This window comes from Pituophis catenifer, unplaced genomic scaffold (genome assembly GCF_029215685.1).
Source record: "Pituophis catenifer annectens isolate HBS135680 unplaced genomic scaffold, rPitCat1.0.hap2 SCAF_3, whole genome shotgun sequence".
Lineage (NCBI taxonomy): Eukaryota > Metazoa > Chordata > Lepidosauria > Squamata > Colubridae > Pituophis > Pituophis catenifer.
The window spans coordinates 406,046-423,013 of record NW_027256883.1 but is presented as its reverse complement, the minus strand read 5'-3'; the positions used below and the strand labels follow the sequence as shown (position 1 = coordinate 423,013).

The 16,968-nt window shown below is 60.6% G+C and overlaps 1 protein-coding gene across 2 annotated transcripts in view; it reads left to right on the top strand.

Moving 5' to 3' along the window:
- PLEC (plectin) overlaps positions 1 to 16,968 on the top strand; it is an 87,704-nt gene that overhangs the window by 23,870 nt on the left and 46,866 nt on the right. The window lies entirely within an intron of this gene.

Below are 16,968 nucleotides of genomic sequence, written 5' to 3'. Positions count from 1 at the left end.
TTCCACCTATCCAGGATAGGCAGATGTTTGCTGGTGCTGTTGTAGGATATAAATTATTCCAAGCTGCCTTTTGCAATAGACCGATGGGGATTTGGTCAATGCCAAGGGCTGCTCCAGAGGTTTTGGGATTGCCCCTACGATGCCTAACCCTATTGGTACTCTCTCCCTGCTTTCTTTTGCCACAGTTATTTATTTTGTGATCTTCTCCAGTTCTTTCTCTCCTATTTTGTTGTCTACAGTTATTGCCACGTCTACTATTCAGACTTTTTTGTCTTTCTTATCAACATTTGTTAAGTCTGGGGTGTTATGTGACAGAGCTTGTTTGTTTGAATTCTAAAGTCCCAGAGCACTTTAGCTTCTTCGTTTTCTATTATCTTGTCTATTTTATGGTCTGACCGGTTCTTCCTTGCAGGCAAATGCTATTTCTTGCAGATCTTCCAATGCACCATTGTTGCTACTTCAACACGCCGTTGTTTGTAGTTAGTTTGTGTGATCTTTTGCAGCAGCTAACCGGGGAGTTCACTGTTTCTTCAGCTTCTTGGCATGAGTGACGTTTAATGCTGTCTGTTGCTGCCTTCTCAATTCTGGCTTTGTTTGAATCTGTTCTTAAGGCTTGGTCTTGTGCAGTCAGAATTAGCCCCTCGGTTTCTTTCTTCAATCAATCAATCAATCAACCAATCAATCAATCAATCAATCAATCAGAATAGAGCTGGAAGGAACCTTGAATATCTTCTAGTCCAACCCGCTGCTCAGGCAGGAGACCCTATACCATTTGAGACAAACGGCTGTCCAGTCTCTTCTTAAAAACCTCCACAACTTCTGCTGGCAAGCAGTTCCACTGGTTAATTGTTCTCCCTGTTGGGAAGCTTCTCTCCTTGTTTAGTTTCCATTCATTGTTTGTTGTCCTGCCTTCGAGTGCTTTGAAAAATAAGTTGATCCCCTCTACTTTGGGGCAGTCCCTCAAATGGCTGCTTTATCTGGGAATGTGGGGACTTGTAATCCCAGCTGACGGTCCAGACAGCTGGAAGCTTCCTTGGGGAGCTCCTGTATGCCGCGGGGGGGCATGGAAGGGGCCCTCCAGAGCCCCAAGCATCACCTCCCTGAGTGAGGAGGGAAGGAGGGCCTTTGTGCTGGTTGCCAGTCCTCTCTTCCAGCAGGGGAGGGGCTGCATCTGCCCCAGTGCTTTGCTTTATCTTTTAAAAAAATCAACCCACTGCTGAAAGGAATCTGAGTGGAAGAACAAAACCACACAGCATTTGCCAGATCCCACGCAGAACATCCTTTTATGAGGGGCAGAGCTGAGCTGCCCCCTGATGTCCCCCCCAGATCCCTCCTGCAGCCGGAACTGGGACTCTGAGGGGGCAGCCAAGTCCGAGGCGCCGTCTGGCGGGGAGAGCTTGAGAAGGGCCTTTGTTGGGGCTCCCAGCTCACCCGCAGCTTGTCCCTGGCAGCAACTTGTTTGGGACTCTGAGTCCCATCTAGCGGGACACACAAAGGCCAGCCCTGAGTGAAGGGGGGGTGGGGGGAGCTGGGAGGCACGGCAGGAGGCATATGCCTGCTTGCATAGCCAAGAAAACCTTGGGAAGTTCCATCAATTGCAATCACGGAGGCTCCGGCTGCTGCTGTGTGAGGCTGACCTCTGACTTTGCCCACCCACCCTTTTCTGCCTCTGGAGCAAAATCTCCAATTAGCCCTTGAATACCCCTAGGCCCGTCTGCGGAGGATGGGCTGCAAAAGGCTTCTTAAGAGGAAGGGGTGGGAGCAGCACAGCTCTGGCCAGGACGATGGATGGGAGGAGCCCTTTTTTGCCCCCCCCAACCAGAGAGCAAGTGTCCTGTGTGAATGCCTGCTCTCCTTATTCATTGAGACAGTAAAACCCCCCACAAAATTCCCCTTCAAGCTTCTTGAGAATGGCTGTCATTCTTGTGGGAGGAGAAAATCTGCCACTCCCCTTCCACTCAGGTTAGATTTGTGCTGGGGCTGGGATGCTGGCTGGGATGGGGGAGGGCCAGTGCACTGCTGGATTGGGAGAGAGGAGGTGTGCGGGGGTTGCTTTTGGACCACCCCTCCAAGAAGAGCTGCCCCTCCCAGCCCACAGTGCCCATGGGAGACCAAACAGGGTCGGGAGGGGGCTGGTCCCTTGAGTGTGGCTCAGCATGGCTCCCTGCAGGCAGAAGAGGCCCCTCAAGCTGCCTTCCGCCCCCCTCCCCCCTAGGTTTGGGTCTGAGTCCCGAATGTCCTCAGTGCCAGCTCTGGCCTCAGAAGCACTGTGGGAATGCAGGTGAATGAATCTCTGCCATGTGGCTCCTCCCTCTTGTGCCCTGGGCTAAGGCCTGGACAGCAGCACTGGCTAAGAGGGCAGCTTCTGGGCACCTGCCAATGGGCCTCCGGACCGGTGGGGAAGCGAAGACCCGGGGCTGGGCCCCCCCTTACTTCCTCCTGCCCAGGAGGCCGTCCCCCGCTCTCCTGGGGGCTGCTTTGGGAGCAGAAGCTGCAGCCCGGCTTCCTGCAGTTGGTGTCGGCGCCGATTTCCCCGCGCGAGCGGCAGCCGAGGCTCGCTCGGCGTGGAGCCACGCATCCTCCGGTCCCTGCCTGGCCGGGCTCTGGAGGAGCGCAGCGGCTGCCACCCGCGCATCTCAGTCCGGCGCTCCTCGTGCCCGGCTGGCGGGAGGCGGCGCGGGAGGCTCCGCCGCTGGGAGACCGGGGCAGGCCGGCGGCGGAGGAGCCCCGCAGAGACGGCTGTGGGGCCAGAAGATCCCGGGCGCACCTGCTGGAGCAGACCGGGTTGCGCCGGGCATGGCGAGCGCTCTCCGCCCTCCAAGCGGCCGGCGCGGAGGGGAGGTGCGGCCCGGGGAGGGGAGGGGAGGGGACCCTGGCGGCGGTGCCTTTAAGGGGTAGGGCCAGGCCCGCCGCCGGAATGCCGCCGCAGGGTTTGGCCGGCCGGGCCGCCTGGCCTCGCCCCCCTCCGCCGGCGCGGCCCCCGACCCAGCCCAGTCTGCCCGGGCCGCGCCATGGCCACCTTCAACCTCAGCCTGCTGCCCCCCAACCCCGAGGAGAAGGACTTCGTGCAGGCCTACGAGGAGGTGCGGGAGAAGTACAAAGGTGCGCACCGGCCGGGGGGCCGCGCGGGCTGCTCCGCCGCGCTTGCCCTTAATAGGGCAAAGGGAGGCGGCCGTGGCGGGACAACAGCCTCGCTGGAGTCTGTCTGCGAGGGGGCCGCCTTCCGCCCCTGCGCTCAGCCCTAGCGAAGCGCCCTGGGGCCGCGGAGGCCTTTCTGCCCTCGGGGGTAGAATCTCGAGGGTCCGACTTTTTGGTCCTCTGGAGGGGGCTTGGACAGGCTGGGTGACAAGGCTGGTCTCCTTTGGATTTTGACTTGGCAGGGGGTGGGGAGCTTGGGGGGAGGGATTCCTGGATGGTCGTTTTGTAGTTCCTTAAAGTCTCCTTTGGGGCTTCAGTTCGGGCCTTGCTGTGCTTGCCTTTTTCCCCTTCCCCAGAGCTGGAGGGAACCAGCCCCTACCTCTGCTCAGCCAGGGAAGGCAGAGAGGGGGCAGGGATTGGTGGGCTTCCAAGGGTGGGCTTTGCCCTTGCAGAACGGGAGGGGGAATCTTGCAGGGAGAGGTGCACCTGCTATGCCAGAATATGGGGGGGTGTGTGTGTCAGCCCCTTTGGGAAGGTGCTCTGTGCATGCTGAGTATTTATGGCTCCCAAGGACTCGGTGCCATTGCTGCTTGGCCTAGGGGCACGTTGTCTGTGAATGCCAACAGGCAGTGAATCAGCTGCCTCTTCCCCAGCCTGCCCTCCCCCAGGCCTGGTTCCCCTGCCTGCCCTGCCCTAGCTGGGCATTGGTGCTGGCGCCTGCAGGATTATGCTCCAGCCCCAGCCTCCCGCGATGGATCTCCCTCAGCGCCCTTAGAAGGGCAGGCAGAACACAGATCAACTTCCTAGCGGGGTGGGAGCCGGTAGCAGTTGAGGTCCCTGCTGTGGGAACCGGGGCTCCTTTGACAAACGTGGGTGCAGGCTGGTCCCGCTGGGTTGGCAGGAGGGAGGGAGTGCCATGGCTGATCTGGGTGAGCAGCTTGGAGAGGGGCAGTCTGACAAAGGGAGCCCGTTTCCCCTTCCCCAATTTCAATGGCGGTGCCCTTCTAATTCTGTGATGCCGGGGTGAGCACCGTGCGGGGAAAAGGGTGACTAACCAGAATGGTGACCATCAGAGGCCCTGGGGCAAGTGGTCTACATGAGTCAGATTGGAGAATTTCTGGGCAGCCAATGGGGAGGCAATGTGGCCTGGGGTCTGAAGTCCCTGGCATGGAGTGGCTTCAGGCCCCTGGAGTGCCTGTACACACAGCACACCGGGCACAGGTGGCATGACTCCCGAGGGGAGTCATGCCACCTCAGAAACTGGCCCGGCACGGCCAGAATGTGTGTGTGGGGGGGGGACAGCAAAAGGTGGATGGCTGCCTGGCAGCGGTATTGCCTTGGTGGCATCGTCAGTGAGCTTCCTGGCATAGTTTCCTGTGTTGCTGGGGAGATGATTATCCTCTCTGCTGGAAAACGTGATTAGCTTCAGGACTCTGGCAGGTCTGGAGGGCACCTTGAAGGTAAAATGCTTTACTTAAATGCAGCTGTTGCTGCACATCCCAGTGTGTCAGAACCGTGGCATTGGGAGGCGCAAATAGGGTCATCCAATCCCACCCTTTGCCATTTATCCTTGGGGGTCTTCTTAAAGGCCTCCAGTGGGGAGAACCCACAGCCACTGTGAGGAGATGGTTCTTCTCTGACAGGCAGGAATTCTTCCTTGCCCTGAAGTGAAGAGAGCACTGAGCTGGCTCCCATCTAGCTCAGCTTTGTTGCCTCATTTCCCACTTTGAGGTTTGTGGACTGTATGCCTGTGGCTGTTTGTGTGGCCCAAGAGGTGGGCGTGGTGAGTTGCTGCCTCAATCCAGAGGGCTGGCAGTCAGGATGGCCCCTGCCCAGTGACCCTCCTCCAGCAAGGGGAGGAGTCCCACTGGAGCTGTTAGAGGAGGGCCAGTTGATCTGGAGGCTCTAAAAAGGGTGAGGGTCCCTCTATGTTGGCCGCATGAAGTGGGAGGGGTGCCAGTGTGCAACAGTTCCAAAGATTGGCTGTGGAGAACTGCAGGTCACCCCTCCTGCCAGGAGCCTGAGTGATCCAGTAGGAGGGAGGGGCTTTGGGGAAGAAAAAGAGGTTGGTATTGTGGTGGCCAAACCCCCCACCCTGCTCTCTGTGGCCACATAATGCCTTGCCAGGTTAGATGGCACAGCCACTTGCCCATTCCTGGGCTTGTTTATGGAACCAAATGATGGCATCCCCCGGAGAAGCACATCTTCCCAGCATTATAGCAGGTGATGCCCTCAACACCCACAAGTTCCCTGCCCCCCATTTTCACCCCCCCTATACAGTCTCCCTCTCCCTTCTGGGAGCCCCAGTGCGCAATGATCCTGGCACCTTCTGTTTTCAAGATCTACAGAATGCCAGCCTGGTGAGGAGAATCCCTCCCTTGCAAGGCATCCATGCCACCGGGCATAGCTCTGTTGGGGCCCAGTCTTGCGGGGCAGAGGGGGACCCTTGGTTCTGCTTTGGGACTTTTTCCTTGCTCAGCTCCAGTTCAGGCTTGGCACATTTCAGCCACGTGGGGACCAGAGGCACCCCGAAGGGAGAACTTGAAAGCGGGGCACCTCTTCCCTGAGCTTAGCCGGTTTATGTTCATAGCCGGGCGGGTTGTATTGTATTGCACGACACCCCTGCAGTGTTGGCCGCCTTGTTCGCCTCTCTCTCCGGCATTGAGAGGGACGCGGGGCAGCCGTTCGGGGGAGCCCACACGCCTCCCGCGGTTGTGGAGGACAAGGGAGGATCCTTTAGCTGCAGGCGGCGACCTCAGCGACCAGCCGCTGCCCGGAGGGCTCCGGCATCCGGCTCCGAGACTCCTTTCCTCGCCTTGGGGGGAAGCGGGCAGGGGGCAGCCGAGCGGGCGTCCTTTTAGCGGTGCAGGCCGGGGACCCCCGACGCACCTTTCCCAGGCCGGCCGCTCCTCTTGCTGGCTCGTAAGGGAGGACTCTTCCAGGGGTCTCCGCAGCCGCCGTTGCTTGGCAAGACCTGCAGCTTTGAGCCTCGCCTGGCCCCCTCGGGTCGCGCTGGCGGGTGCGAGGAGTCGGCGCTCGCCTCAGCCGGGGGATCGCGCGGGAGCGTTTGGCCCCGGCCGGACGGTTCTCGTGGGCCCAGGAGCGCCCAGGGCCCGCCGCCAGCTCGGAAAGCCCGCGTAGGGGAGGTTCCGCCCGCGGGGCACGGCAGGCTAAGTAGGGCTAGCAAGGGCGCCGCGGTGCGGCTGAGGCGCGGTCCACGCGTGGGCTCTGCGGGGCAGCCCTGCCCCCCTCCTTCCCGGGCGAAGCGCAGTGCCGCAGTGGCCGAGCCGCCGGGGAAGGAGGCCTGCCGGAGCCCCTGGCGCTGATTGGCGGCGGCTCTGCCCGGGGCGGAGCTCACCCACCCGCCCCGCCCACCGACGGCCGACAGGGCGGGGGACGCGGTCAGCCGGAGGAGGAAGAGGAGCGCGCACCGCCGGCGCCGTTGCTCCGCATCCTCGCGCTATGGACTTGACGCGCTCCATCCAGCACGAGATCAGCTCGCTGAAAGGTAGCCCGGGCTGGGGCCGCAGAGGGACTTTGGGTTTGGTGCAAGGGGGCAGAGATGAGGCTGCGGCGCGTGGGCGGGCGGGCAAAGGCTGGGCGCATCCTGCCTCTGGTGGCGCGGGACCCTCCTTGGTGCGAGGGGAGCAGAGGTGAAGCCGGTACGCAGTTGCTTGGCCAAACCTGCGTTCCTCGGCAGACCCCCCTCCGTGTTTGGTTGCAGATGACGGGCCCCCTCCCGTGCTTGATCCAGGAAACGGGGGCTGGGGCTGGGGCTGGAGGCGGGCAGGGCTGCTGACGGAGGAGGCTTTCTGTGGGGCGGCTGGCCCGCCAATGTCCTGAATCTCCGGGTTGGAAGCAAAGGGGGCTTGCTGGCTGCAGGTGTAGTTGATGGTGGGAGGGGGTCCGTGGGCAAGAAAAGGCAGCGTGGGAGGAGGGGTGCAGAGGCATCCCGGCTGCTCCAGGGAATTGCAGCGTTTGGAAACCCTGCAGTGGGTTGCGGGCAGCAGGTTCTGCTCCAGGAGCACCTGCTCCACCAAAGGACCCTGGCTGGACTAACAGTCCCTCCTCCCACCCTATTGGCTGGTCAAGTGGCTCCTTTTATTTGCAATGCACCAATCAACAGCGCTTTCTGAGCGGCTGTCCCAAAGGTGCTTTTTCAAGAAGAAACTGGACTTTCTGATTTTTCTTTGAAGATGTTTCGCTTTTCATTCAAGAAGCTTCTTCAGCTCTGACTGGATGGTGGGGAATGGAGCTGAAGAAGCTTCTTGGATGAGAAGCAAAATATCTTAAAATAAAAACCAGAAAGTCCAGTTGCCTCTTGAAAAAGCACCTTTGGGACAACCAGGGCCTTGATGATGGAGAAGCTCCATAGATATTTCTGAGCAGCTCTTGGGGCTTGTTGAATGAAAAGAGTGAAGTGCCAGAGACAGCCTTTCCTCTAGCCAGTCCATCACTGCTCGGGATGGGGTTTAATTCCTGCACAGGCCTCTGGCAGAAGGGGGGGGGGGCTCTTCTCCTGCCAGTCCAAGATTTCTAAGGTGAAGCACTTGCCATGTCTCTCCTCCCCCCAATCTGGACAGGCTCCTTGGCTCTCCCTGGACCCTGCTCTTGTCTGGTCCGGATCTGAAGTATGCAGCCCTCCCTCCCTCCCTCTTTATTAGCCACCCAGCTCCAGTGGAGCCTTGTTCTTCTTGGAAGTGCCTTGAGGATGAGTAAAGGGGCTGGTCAGGGAGGCTGGTCCTCTCCACAGACATCCTTTCTCAGCCTGGTGGCGTCAGTGGCCCTGAGGGGGAGAACTGAGAGGCTCCACGGGACAAGAGGGCCTGGGGTGTCCAACTCCTGCTCACTGGCAGGAATCCGAGGTAAAGCACCTGAGAAAGAGGATTGGCTGGATGAGGGGGGGGGGAAGTGTCCCTGGTGTGTTGTCTGAATACCCCACCCCCATGGTCTCTTCTGGCCCCCTTTCCATCTCTGGGGTGGCTTCACTGATGATCTGGGCTACCTCTCTCCCTCTGAAGCACTTTTTCTGCTCCTGCCAATCCATGTGGGGGGGCACCCGTGTGTGTGAATGCAGGACTTTAACCTGGGATAGGAACTAGGCTAATGGGGAAGGGCTGCTCCTGAGAGGGGTAGCCTAAACCTGCACTGGCTGTGTGTATACCACATCTGACTGACTGCCCCCTCCAGGAAAATCTTAACCTTTGGGGGGGGGGCTCCGCCACCTCCTCTCCCATTCACAGCCCCTCAGATGTGCAAGTTTATAAGATCCTTGAGGCAAAAGACCCTGCAAAGGGTCAGGGGTTTTACCTGGGGTTTTGTGCTGTGAAGCAGGGTACGTGCGTGCGTGGGTGTGTATGTGTGTGCTTTGACCTAAGGCGGGCTTTTGTGCCTGGCTGATTTATCAGGAGAGGAGGTTTGGTCTGGCATCTCCATCCTCTGGCTTGGGTGGCAGTGCCCCCTTCAGGCAGCCTGCATTGGCCCCGCCAGCCTTCTCCCTCGGAACCCTTGGCCTTGGCTTCTGCTGAAAGGACCCTTATAGGTTCCCCACTGAGTGGCCAGAGAGCCAAGGAGCAGCCCACCCCCTGGGGCTGGACTGTCCACTGCTTCATGCACTTTCCTCCAGAGCCACCTGGCTCTTGCCCTTCTTGAGATCCAGCTGAATGAAAGCTGGCCCGGTTGGTGCCAAGGCCCCACACAGCTGTGGTGTAAACTGGAGTTCAAGAAACAGCTGCCAAGTCAGGGAGTGGCCAGCCGCTTCCGCATTAGGCCAAAAAAGTGCCTCTGGAGCCAGCCTTCCCCCCCCATTCCTGCCATGCCCTGGGGCACTCCTGGCTGGTTGGCAAGCTGGGCCTGGAAGAGGAGGGGCTGCCTCCCTGACCCCGGCTTCGGGATGTGCGTGTGTGGTTCTACCACACACGAAGAGGGTTCTGGTGGAGAGCAGAGAGTCAGCGTTGCCGAGCTGTCCTCTTTGGGGAACGAGGGCAGGTCTGGCAAGGGGGCTCGGCTGTTAGGGGACTGTGCTCCCCTTGCCCATCTGGGCCCCCTTCTTCAGCTGACCAAGATGCCTAGTGCCTGGCTGGCTGGCAGAGCTGGCGCAGACCTGGAAGCCTGCCTGCCAGTCACAGTCCGCCTCTCTGCTGTGCTGACGCTGCACTTCCCTGCGTCTGCTGCAGTGGCCGATTCTGGTGTGTGATGCGCCTGGTTGGGCAAAGGGCTGGGCGTGTCTTGTGGGGGGAGAAGCTTTTCTGCCCAGACCCTGGAGCTGAGGAAGGCCGGCCGCTCAGTCTCTAGCAGTCACTGCTGGAAGGCGGGGTTGCTGGAGAGCCTGCGGGTCGCTTGGGCTGGGCCCATAAAATGTGGGGAGGCAATCAAGGCCCTGAGGCTCAGCAGCCCCTTCTTCCCTTCAAATCCATGCAGGGCAGTCCCCTCCGGCCTTTCTAGGGGTGAACAATCCGCTGTCCAACTGGACATTTAGAGGTGTCTCGCCCTGTGGGCAAATGGGCGAGAGAGGGAGGGTGAAGACTGCACCCACCCGGTTGTGAATCTGGGGAGAGAGGTTGCATCTTACATGGCGAAAGTCAGTGGAAGGTGCCAGGGAAGATGAGGGCCCCCAGTTCATTTATGGATGAGGGCCCCTTGAGAACGTTACCTCCCCCAATTCTCTGAGGCCTATAAAGGGGGTTGGCTCCCTCTGGGCCTCCTGGCTCATTCCCAGCTGGCATTGGCTGCCTTTGGGGAAGGCAGCCACAGCCTTGAGGCCTCCATCCTAGACCCTTTGCCCCCCACTGCTGGTGGCAACAAGGATGCCTCTCCTTCCCTGGAGAATCCATTTCTCTCCATTGGCTGGGACAGGCTTGATTCCTGCTGGGGGAGAGGAGGGCTTGGGGAGGACTGGGGGAGGGGCTTAGAAGGGCACTTAAGGTGGCAGCAGATGTGCAAAGAGCCAGTTAAGCATCAGACTAGAAGCGGGGCAGTCTTTGGAGTGGGTGAAGGAAGTGGGGTTCTCTCTCTGCCTCACGGTCTGTCCTGACCGAGAGGCTGGGCTCCCCAGGAGGGCTTTGCCCCCTGCCTTGCATCAGGAGGGACAGCAGTCCCCCTGCACCCAAAGCTCCCCCCCCTGCAGAGAGCCCATACTGCGAATGGCCCTCTCTTCCTGTGGAGCAGCCTCCCTCTGCAAGATCCAAGTAGCCCAGGGGGCAGAAGGACGGGTCTGGGGTGGGCAGTTGCAGCTCCCAAGCTGGCTCTTTCTCATCAGGAGGGCCTTGCTGCAGCCCTGGCCAGCCTAGGCTTCTCTGCGAGGAACGGGCAACCTTTGGCAAAGGTTTGGGCGGACAGAGTGCTGCCTCCTGCTTTCCAGATGTGGATGGCCGCTGGAGGGGATTAAGCCTCTCCCCCTCCCCAAAGGTGGGGGGGCTGTGCCCGCCTTTTGCGTGGCTTGTGCTGGGATTGCTGCCAGTTGAGCAGGTTTCCTTGGAGCCCTGGCGTTTCTCAACTGTTCCAGGAAATTCTACCCCCGGCCCTTGATGTGACCCTCCTATGGGGCCCTGGTGCTGTGGGAATCTCCCAAAGAGTTGTCAGAAGGGGGATCACTTCTGCTTGGCATAGAGCAGGTTGTGGGTGTGGCTGCTCCTGTCTGGTGTGTCAGTCCTCCTGCCCAGAAGACTGGCATGGTTTCCTTTGCTCCGTGTCGTCCTTTTGGCCCCCGCTTTAAGGTGTGTAACATTTGTCTCCAGGCCCTGCTTCCCTCTCGCTCGCCCCCTCGTTTGCTCCACCTGAGGTATGTCCCAGACCAGCCCCGAAGATTTGGGGCTAATGATCAGCTGCTCTGAATAATGGCTTTTCCTGCTAGGTGCCAGCCAAAGGGAGGGGCAGGGCAGAGGCCTCCCGGGGCCCAGGATGAGCTGTCAGGGCCCCTGCTGATGGGTGCTGCCATTGCTGTCAGTCACCACACGTCTCATGTGTCGCAGACAGGAGTGGGTAGAAATTGAGGGCTGTCTGATAGCAGCCATGTCTCACTGGCTCGGCTTTACAGAAGGCACAGGGCACCCCTTAAGCCCCCATTGCCGTCCAGTCTCCCCATTATCGGTGTGGCCCCCGTGACACTGAATGTCTGCCCTCTTTGGGGGACGAGAGAGGGGCAAGGAAGCAGCCAGAGGTTCCTCTCTGCAGTGATGGCCTCCAGGGTCCCCTTGGCATGTGCCAACTGCCCTGGGCAAGAGTGCCCGGGGCTTTTTCCTAGGGAAAGCGGCTGCTGTGAGTGCAGCTGTGGGGGGGGGGCATGTGTACTTAAGGTGGGGCTGGACCAGCAGAGCAACCACCAAAGGCAAATCCTGCACAAATCCTGTTGACTCTGGCCGAGCGCTGGGGAAACTGCCCAGCCGGTTTGAAGAGTCTCTTCCTGCCAAGTGGGCACCGTGCCCAGTGGGGACTGAGGAGTGGTTGCTGGCAGGTGCAGAGTCCTGAGTGCGAGAGAGGCTGGCTGGTTGGCAGTGCCTGTGGAGGCGGTCCAGGGCTGCCCAAGGACCCTCAGGCCAGACTCAGCCGGGGGTGCTGCTTGTACCCTGGGCATTAGCTGCCCTTTGTGTCCATGGAAGTGGAGGGTGTCTGCTGGGCGGAGACTTGTCAGGTGGGCAGGGCCTGTGCCAGGGCTTTCGAGCAATGGAAAGAGGGAGGCCTCGATGCTGCCTGGGGCTGGGTGATACCAGCCTCGCCACCTGTCCTTGTCCTTCCAATCCTATTTGTCTCTGTCCCCCCCAGTCCCCTCCCCCCACCCCCATGCCTAGGCAGCCGTTTTGAACTCAGGGAAGGCTTGCAAGGAACCAGGCCTTCCCCCAGCACACAGATCTGGGTGTGCCCCTAAGAGACCAGCTGCCGGCATTGGGGCTGATGCTATAATTGGAGGGGAGTAAGCAGCCCCATCTGGCCCCAAATACCTGGCAAAGCCTCCACCCAGGAATAGCCCGGAGCAGAGGAGTGGTGGGGTGCCTGTGGGTCTGAGGGATTTGGGAGGGGGCAGGCAAGCAAGCAGCTGCTTTCCCTCTCCTTGCTCCCGGCCTGCCTACTTGGAGGCTCCATGCTTGGGGAAGCCCCTGGAACAAGCCATGCAAAAGGCCAGCAGAGCCCCTCCATCTTCGGGAAGGGGAGTGTCTCAGCCTCCTCCAGCAGCCACCCACATCTGGAAATCGATTCCTGCCTTTACAAAGACTGGCAGTAGCTCCCCTTCTGTTCCCCAGTTTTCCAGTAGGGAATAGGGAGTATTCTGACTCTGACCTGGGTGCCCTTAAAACAGGTCTCTGGCAGCCCAGCTTCTGGGCAAGCATGAGTTTCCGCAGATTTCTCCATCCTGCCCTTCCCCTCCCTCCCTACAGCTGCCCAGAAGTTTGTGGAAGGAAACTCTGAGCGGGACGCCCCTCCCCTCCCTGCTGACTCAGGCACAGCAACCGCGGGAGAGAGGGAGGCTGGTGGAGGAACATGTGCTTCCCCTGGCCTCCCCCTCCCACTCCCTGCTGTCGGGCAGGGGGGAGGGGGAAGGGGGGCTCGAGTGGGAGAGGCTCCTTGGGGCTGGGCAGAGGGAGGGTGGGCGGTCCAACCCAGCAGAGCCTTCCTTCCTGTCCCGGCTACCCGTTGGCGAAGGCGGCGGCTGCTCCTCTGCCCCCTTTCAGAAGCCGGCCGGCCCCCCTGCCCTCCGGCAACATGGTAGCCGGCATGCTGATGCCGCTCGGGCAGCTGCGTAGCATCTACGAGCTGCTGTTTCGGGATGGCGTGCTGGTGGGGCAGAAAGACCCCCGCCCACACAGCTTCCACCCAGAGTTGCCCGGGGTCAGCCACCTGCAGGTCTGGCGGGCGATGGGCTCCCTGCGCTCTCGGGGGCTGGTCCGCCAGAACTTTGCCTGGCGCCACTGCTACTGGTACCTGACAGACGAGGGCATCGCCCACCTCCGTCACTACTTGCGTTTGCCGCCAGAGATCGTGCCCACCACTCTGCAGCGTACCCGCCGCCCCCTCCCCATGGCCCGGCCTGCCTCGCGCGCCCCTGGTGTGCAAGCCGTGCGGGGCCCGCTCTCCCAGCCCACCAAGCCCCAGGAGGGCTGGCGACAGGAGTACCGCCGGAAGGATGCCGCCGGACCTGTGGAGTCAGCCAGCAGGAGGGCGGTGCTGCCGCCGGCATCTTCCTCGGATGAAGGTCAGACCACCTCCCTTTGTGGGGAGCGCTGGCCGTGTGGGGGAGGGACCCCTAGGCCTCTTTTTGACTTGGGGACATCTTCGGTCGGGGTGCAGTGACTGGCAAGGTTTTTACCTTCTCTTTCCTTCTGGTGCTGACGGATGGTGGGGGAGAGATGGTGCTCCAGACGGAGGGCAGGAAATCTCATTTGTGCCATAAAGATCCTGGGGGAGGAGCTGGAGGGTGGGTGGGGGGGGGGTTGTGCTCTGCCTTAGGTGCCCTGTAGGAGCCTCTGTGCTGGTGATGGCATGCTGGGGGGGGGTCTGCTGTTGACAGGTGGGCAGCAGCTGCTGGGCTGCTATCCTTAGCAGCTCCTTGCCTGTCACTGGGAGCCCCGCCGCTTCTCCCGCCTGCCAAGGTCAGAGGCAGCTGGTGCCCATGGAGCCTGCTGGAAGGCCCGCTCTCTCTGGGGGAGAGCTGCAGAAGAGGCGGCAGCGACGGCGCAGGGAGCACAGGCGAAGGGGGGGGGCAGCTGGGTGAAGGTATCGGGGGGGTTGCTTGTTGCCTGTCCCCTTGCTTGTGGGGGACTTCGGCTTGGGGGCTTCTGCAGCCACTTCTTTGCTCCTGGGTGAAGAAGGTGGGGCATGAGTGGGCAGCTGGTGGATCATAGTTGGAGGGAGATTGGTGGGCATCTCAGGCACACACCCAGCCATTGGGGCTGGTTGAGAGCTGGTCCATTGAGGAGTGGCTCCTGGATGCTTCAGGTGGGGTTCCTTAATGGGGGGGGGGTTATTGTGGTGCCTGGGAAGGAGCTCTCTCCGTCTGTTGCCACCGATGGGACGCCGCCTTTCCGAGTGCCAGGATGGTTGTGTGTGTGGGAGGGCCAGCCAGGCACAGGGGGGGCCCGGATAGGCTGGTCGGTTGCTCTGGCAGCTGGTCATGTGGGAAAGGAAGTGTGTGTGTGGGTAGACCCAGGCTCTGAGTCAGCTAAGGCCCCTCCCCGTGCTATGAGCTGGCTGACCCCCCTCTTCTGGGAGAGGGAGGGCTGCCTTGCTGGAGTTGGAGAGCCACACCCTGTACTGCGCCAGCAGCTGTTTCCCGGGTGCCTTGCAATTGGGCTGCTGTTGGGCGCCTTGACTGCCATCTGGCAGCCTTGAGGGGGGGATCCTGGAGAACGGGGATGGAGAGGGGCGCAATCCTGGAGAATCACTAGGGAAAAGGGCTGAGGTGGCCACAGGCTGGGTCTCTTTCCATGGTTGCCAGAGACCAAGCCTGGCAATTGGCACTGCTGGGAGAGCCATGTGAATGACTCAAGTAGCACAGCAATGTTGGGAGGGGGTGTCCCTCTGACTTCTGGCTGGGGATGCAGGGCATTCGGGTCAGCTGCAGGGAAGGCTAGGTGGTGAGCCCTGCCCTGCATCCCTGCAAGGGGAGGCTGTACAGGAGAGAACCTACTCCCCCTCCCCCCCAACACTCATTTCTGCAGGAAGCGGGAAGAGCGCCGTAGGCATCCCGTCTGCACCCAGATGGCAGCTGGAGCAAATTTGGGGCTGTTGGAGGAGAGGCTGGGGGGGGAGGCAAGGAAGCCCAGAGGCCGTCTCTGGGTGTGGCAGTGGCAGCAGCTGGAGGGGGGCCTGGCTTCTGTGCTCTGCACGGGCTTGTCTGGCTGGTGGAGTCTCGGGGTGCGATCTGGCGGGAGAGGAAGGAAGGTGGCTGCTCTCGCCCACTCGCGCCTCCTCACTCATCAGGGCTAGAATGGCGGCTGCTGCAGCCTCCGACTGGGAGGACGGCCGCTACTTCATGGAGGACCTTATCCAGCAGGGGCAAGGTACCACGGGGTAGGGGACTCCCCTGAGGATGACAGGCAGGAAGCACAGAGGGAGGCTGCGCTCAGACCCTGCCGGGAGGGAGCCCTCTCAGGACAGGCAGAGCTCAGCGGTTGTGGTGGGAGATGAAGGTGAGGAGGGGGGTTTGGCAGGGCACTTCCCCTTGCTCTACCCCCAACAATCTTGGCTCCTGCAAAGGGCAGCTTGCGTCCCACACCCCATTGCCAGTTCCTGGGAAGCTCTTGGTCTTCCTGCCTGAAGGTTCAGATCTGAAGCCGAGGGGAGGGCCCCTTCTCCCCCCTGCAGGGATGGTGTCCCTAAAGGGAAGGTAGAATCCAGGAGCTCCATGAGGCCATGAGTTCTGTCCCAACTGTGTGACACAGAGCTCAGTCTCTGCTTGGTGAAGGAGAAGCTTGTAGGGCAGCTCGTGTTTAGTGTCACCCTGAGGTAGCTCCTTCCGCTTGGGCCCCCCACCCCCGTCTTTGGAATTAAGAGGTTTAATTCAGTGCAGAGAGGAGTAGTAGATGGGCCTTTCTCCAGGGAAATGCTGAGCAGGTTCACCCAGGAGCCCCATTCCCCCCCCCCATGAGATCTGGGGAGGCATAGGACGCAGCCTGCTGTGAGGTTACACTGAGCCCCAAAGGTGGCTCTGAAAACTGAGGTGCCTGCCTCCTTCTCCCCTTTCATTCCAGCGGTTGCCCTAGAGCAAGCAAAGCAAGAGGGGTGTACCAGCCTTCCCCCCCCCGGGAGTGGGGTTTGGCCAGATCCTCCCCCATACTGAGCAGGAGGCTGGCCTTCTGCTCTAGCTGGTGTGGGGGCTGGAAGTGTGCTCGGTGACTCTCTTGACTCCAGCTTCACAGAGTTTGCTCCCGGTCTGGAGTTTAATGAGAGATGACCCAGATGTGGGGATCTTCTCTGGCCTGAACCCCCCTCTCCTAGATGAGTCAGATGAAGCCTCTGGGACAATCTGGCCAGAGAAGTTTGGGGTTGAAGGGCCCATGTTTTCTGTGGGCTTCTGGAGAACTTCTCTTGCTTGGAACAATAGTTGCCATCTTGCCCTCCTCCCTCAGGCAAACCTCCTTTCCAGCCTGGCTGCTGGTCAGGCTAAGCTGGGTCTCTGCTCACCCATATAGATTTCCCTCCTGCTGGAGCAGCAGCAGGTGGAGCTGAGGCCAAGAGAACAGCTGGCCGTCTCTTGTGGGAAGATGTCCCCTCTCTCCTAAGAGGCAGCCCTTGGCTGTCTAGTTTGTCTCAAATCCAGTCCCTGCCTGAGACGGAGCTAGCTGGATGCGCTAAAAGCCCCCTCTCCCCCCGGAAGCTTGGGATACCCTCCACAAGGCCCTTTGGAGGGTGCCCTGAGCCCACAGAGGGCTTGAGGTGTCATGGGCAGACTGTTCCACTGTGGGGCATTGATTCTGCTGGAACCGAGTAATGAAGGTCACTTCTGCGGGCTGGAGGCAGCACAGAGCCCCATTGTGGCCCGCGGAGAGGCTGTGTCCGATTCAGGAACTTTGAGAGGTGAAAAGGGCTCCTACAGACTCAGCAAGGATTGTGGCTGCTGCCCATCTGTCTGGGGGTGGGGGTGGGGAAGAGACTTTCCTTGGGAGCCCCAAAAGGCTGGCCTGGGCTGGCCCTGGTGCTGGAGGGGCGGGCTGGGCTTTCTGGAACATGCACCATGATGGGGCAGCTTCCCCCAGGGCCCCACTTGTACCTGGGGCAGGTTTCACGCTGGCTGATGATCCAGAGCTGCTTCTCTCTCTGCTTGGACATGGTCCTGCCGGTCAGTGCCTGATCCGCCTTGACTTCTGGGCCTGGAGGGGGTCCCTCTGGAGAAGAGCC